Below are 5,189 nucleotides of genomic sequence, written 5' to 3'. Positions count from 1 at the left end.
CGCCACTTCTCCCTCCTGGCACTTTCCATGTGGGAGATATAGCAGGATGTATATTGGTTTTGAGGACAACTCAATGGACAGTGTAGGGAGAAAAGTTCCTGGCTCCTTGAATGCCGTTCCTGGAGACACTGCGATCAATGAGGGAGATATGTCAAGATGTGTGTTGGTTTTGAGGACGGCTCTCTGGAGAGTCTTAGCAAAGAGGTCACAGGGATAATCAGAGCAATTCTCAGAGACACTGAGAACAAGATGGACAGTTCCCTCCTGGCACTTTCCCTGTAGGAGATACCGCAAGACGTTTCTGTAGATTGGGCACAGCGCTCTGCAGGGTGTTAGCAGAGACTTTCCCGGGACAGTGAAACCCTATGTCAGAGACACTGAGAAGAAGCCCCAATGTTCCCTCCAGGCACTTTCAGTGTGGGTGCCTTCTCCACGTGGTTCCTGGTTTCCCTGCAGCGCTGAAGAGAATGTTAGCAAAGAGGTAACCGGCACAGCGAAAACAGTACTCAAAGACAGGGAGAGCAAGCTCTCTCTTGGCACTTTGGATGTGGGACATACAGCGAGATGTTTGCTGCTTTTGCGTTTGGCTGTTGGGAGATTTACAGCACAAAGATATCTAGTTGATTTGAAGCAGTTCCGAGAAAGTCTAAACATAATCGCCACTTCTCCCTCCTGGCACTTTCCATGTGGGAGATATAGCAGGATGTATATTGGTTTTGAGGACAACTCAATGGACAGTGTAGGGAGAAAAGTTCCTGGCTCCTTGAATGCCGTTCCTGGAGACACTGCGATCAATGTGGGAGATATGTCAAGATGTGTGTTGGTTTTGAGGACGGCTCTCTGGAGAGTCTTAGCAAAGAGGTCACAGGGATAATCAGAGCAATTCTCAGAGACACTGAGAACAAGATGGACAGTTCCCTCCTGGCACTTTCCCTGTAGGAGATACCGCAAGACGTTTCTGTAGATTGGGCACAGCGCTCTGCAGGGTGTTAGCAGAGACTTTCCCGGGACAGTGAAACCCTATGTCAGAGACACTGAGAAGAAGCCCCAATGTTCCCTCCAGGCACTTTCAGTGTGGGTGCCTTCTCCACGTGGTTCCTGGTTTCCCTGCAGCGCTGAAGAGAATGTTAGCAAAGAGGTAACCGGGACAGTGAAAACAGTACTCAAAGAGAGGGAGAGCAAGCTCTCTCTTGGCACTTTGGATGTGGGACATACAGCGAGATGTTTGCTGCTTTTGCGTTTGGCTGTTGGGAGATTTACAGCACAAAGATATCTAGTTGATTTGAAGCAGTTCCGAGAAAGTCTAAACATAATCGCCACTTCTCCCTCCTGGCACTTTCCATGTGGGAGATATAGCTGGATGTATATTGGTTTTGAGGACAACTCAATGGACAGTGTAGGGAGAAAAGTTCCTGGCTCCTTGAATGCCGTTCCTGGAGACACTGCGATCAATGAGGGAGATATGTCAAGATGTGTGTTGGTTTTGAGGACGGCTCTCTGGAGAGTCTTAGCAAAGAGGTCACAGGGATAATCAGAGCAATTCTCAGAGACACTGAGAACAAGATGGACAGTTCCCTCCTGGCACTTTCCCTGTAGGAGATACCGCAAGACGTTTCTGTAGATTGGGCACAGCGCTCTGCAGGGTGTTAGCAGAGACTTTCCCGGGACAGTGAAACCCTATGTCAGAGACACTGAGAAGAAGCCCCAATGTTCCCTCCAGGCACTTTCAGTGTGGGTGCCTTCTCCACGTGGTTCCTGGTTTCCCTGCAGCGCTGAAGAGAATGTTAGCAAAGAGGTAACCGGCACAGCGAAAACAGTACTCAAAGACAGGGAGAGCAAGCTCTCTCTTGGCACTTTGGATGTGGGACATACAGCGAGATGTTTGCTGCTTTTGCGTTTGGCTGTTGGGAGATTTACAGCACAAAGATATCTAGTTGATTTGAAGCAGTTCCGAGAAAGTCTAAACATAATCGCCACTTCTCCCTCCTGGCACTTTCCATGTGGGAGATATAGCAGGATGTATATTGGTTTTGAGGACAACTCAATGGACAGTGTAGGGAGAAAAGTTCCTGGCTCCTTGAATGCCGTTCCTGGAGACACTGCGATCAATGTGGGAGATATGTCAAGATGTGTGTTGGTTTTGAGGACGGCTCTCTGGAGAGTCTTAGCAAAGAGGTCACAGGGATAATCAGAGCAATTCTTAGAGACACTGAGAACAAGCTCGACAATTCCCTCCTGGCACTTTCCCTGTAGGAGATACCGCAAGACGTTTCTGTAGATTGGGCACAGCGCTCTGCAGGGTGTTAGCAGAGACTTTCCCGGGACAGTGAAACCCTATGTCAGAGACACTGAGAAGAAGCCCCAATGTTCCCTCCAGGCACTTTCAGTGTGGGTGCCTTCTCCACGTGGTTCCTGGTTTCCCTGCAGCGCTGAAGAGAATGTTAGCAAAGAGGTAACCGGCACAGCGAAAACAGTACTCAAAGACAGGGAGAGCAAGCTCTCTCTTGGCACTTTGGATGTGGGACATACAGCGAGATGTTTGCTGCTTTTGCGTTTGGCTGTTGGGAGATTTACAGCACAAAGATATCTAGTTGATTTGAAGCAGTTCCGAGAAAGTCTAAACATAATCGCCACTTCTCCCTCCTGGCACTTTCCATGTGGGAGATATAGCAGGATGTATATTGGTTTTGAGGACAACTCAATGGACAGTGTAGGGAGAAAAGTTCCTGGCTCCTTGAATGCCGTTCCTGGAGACACTGCGATCAATGTGGGAGATATGTCAAGATGTGTGTTGGTTTTGAGGACGGCTCTCTGGAGAGTCTTAGCAAAGAGGTCACAGGGATAATCAGAGCAATTCTCAGAGACACTGAGAACAAGATGGACAGTTCCCTCCTGGCACTTTCCCTGTAGGAGATACCGCAAGACGTTTCTGTAGATTGGGCACAGCGCTCTGCAGGGTGTTAGCAGAGACTTTCCCGGGACAGTGAAACCCTATGTCAGAGACACTGAGAAGAAGCCCCAATGTTCCCTCCAGGCACTTTCAGTGTGGGTGCCTTCTCCACGTGGTTCCTGGTTTCCCTGCAGCGCTGAAGAGAATGTTAGCAAAGAGGTAACCGGCACAGCGAAAACAGTACTCAAAGACAGGGAGAGCAAGCTCTCTCTTGGCACTTTGGATGTGGGACATACAGCGAGATGTTTGCTGCTTTTGCGTTTGGCTGTTGGGAGATTTACAGCACAAAGATATCTAGTTGATTTGAAGCAGTTCCGAGAAAGTCTAAACATAATCGCCACTTCTCCCTCCTGGCACTTTCCATGTGGGAGATATAGCAGGATGTATATTGGTTTTGAGGACAACTCAATGGACAGTGTAGGGAGAAAAGTTCCTGGCTCCTTGAATGCCGTTCCTGGAGACACTGCGATCAATGAGGGAGATATGTCAAGATGTGTGTTGGTTTTGAGGACGGCTCTCTGGAGAGTCTTAGCAAAGAGGTCACAGGGATAATCAGAGCAATTCTCAGAGACACTGAGAACAAGATGGACAGTTCCCTCCTGGCACTTTCCCTGTAGGAGATACCGCAAGACGTTTCTGTAGATTGGGCACAGCGCTCTGCAGGGTGTTAGCAGAGACTTTCCCGGGACAGTGAAACCCTATGTCAGAGACACTGAGAAGAAGCCCCAATGTTCCCTCCAGGCACTTTCAGTGTGGGTGCCTTCTCCACGTGGTTCCTGGTTTCCCTGCAGCGCTGAAGAGAATGTTAGCAAAGAGGTAACCGGGACAGTGAAAACAGTACTCAAAGAGAGGGAGAGCAAGCTCTCTCTTGGCACTTTGGATGTGGGACATACAGCGAGATGTTTGCTGCTTTTGCGTTTGGCTGTTGGGAGATTTACAGCACAAAGATATCTAGTTGATTTGAAGCAGTTCCGAGAAAGTCTAAACATAATCGCCACTTCTCCCTCCTGGCACTTTCCATGTGGGAGATATAGCTGGATGTATATTGGTTTTGAGGACAACTCAATGGACAGTGTAGGGAGAAAAGTTCCTGGCTCCTTGAATGCCGTTCCTGGAGACACTGCGATCAATGAGGGAGATATGTCAAGATGTGTGTTGGTTTTGAGGACGGCTCTCTGGAGAGTCTTAGCAAAGAGGTCACAGGGATAATCAGAGCAATTCTCAGAGACACTGAGAACAAGATGGACAGTTCCCTCCTGGCACTTTCCCTGTAGGAGATACCGCAAGACGTTTCTGTAGATTGGGCACAGCGCTCTGCAGGGTGTTAGCAGAGACTTTCCCGGGACAGTGAAACCCTATGTCAGAGACACTGAGAAGAAGCCCCAATGTTCCCTCCAGGCACTTTCAGTGTGGGTGCCTTCTCCACGTGGTTCCTGGTTTCCCTGCAGCGCTGAAGAGAATGTTAGCAAAGAGGTAACCGGCACAGCGAAAACAGTACTCAAAGACAGGGAGAGCAAGCTCTCTCTTGGCACTTTGGATGTGGGACATACAGCGAGATGTTTGCTGCTTTTGCGTTTGGCTGTTGGGAGATTTACAGCACAAAGATATCTAGTTGATTTGAAGCAGTTCCGAGAAAGTCTAAACATAATCGCCACTTCTCCCTCCTGGCACTTTCCATGTGGGAGATATAGCAGGATGTATATTGGTTTTGAGGACAACTCAATGGACAGTGTAGGGAGAAAAATTCCTGGCTCCTTGAATGCCGTTCCTGGAGACACTGCGATCAATGAGGGAGATATGTCAAGATGTGTGTTGGTTTTGAGGACGGCTCTCTGGAGAGTCTTAGCAAAGAGGTCACAGGGATAATCAGAGCAATTCTCAGAGACACTGAGAACAAGATGGACAGTTCCCTCCTGGCACTTTCCCTGTAGGAGATACCGCAAGACGTTTCTGTAGATTGGGCACAGCGCTCTGCAGGGTGTTAGCAGAGACTTTCCCGGGACAGTGAAACCCTATGTCAGAGACACTGAGAAGAAGCCCCAATGTTCCCTCCAGGCACTTTCAGTGTGGGTGCCTTCTCCACGTGGTTCCTGGTTTCCCTGCAGCGCTGAAGAGAATGTTAGCAAAGAGGTAACCGGCACAGCGAAAACAGTACTCAAAGACAGGGAGAGCAAGCTCTCTCTTGGCACTTTGGATGTGGGACATACAGCGAGATGTTTGCTGCTTTTGCGTTTGGCTG

The sequence above is a fragment of the Chroicocephalus ridibundus genome, unplaced genomic scaffold, assembly GCF_963924245.1.
Source record: "Chroicocephalus ridibundus unplaced genomic scaffold, bChrRid1.1 SCAFFOLD_122, whole genome shotgun sequence".
Classification (NCBI taxonomy): domain Eukaryota; kingdom Metazoa; phylum Chordata; class Aves; order Charadriiformes; family Laridae; genus Chroicocephalus; species Chroicocephalus ridibundus.
Note: the sequence above shows the minus strand (reverse complement) of the source record.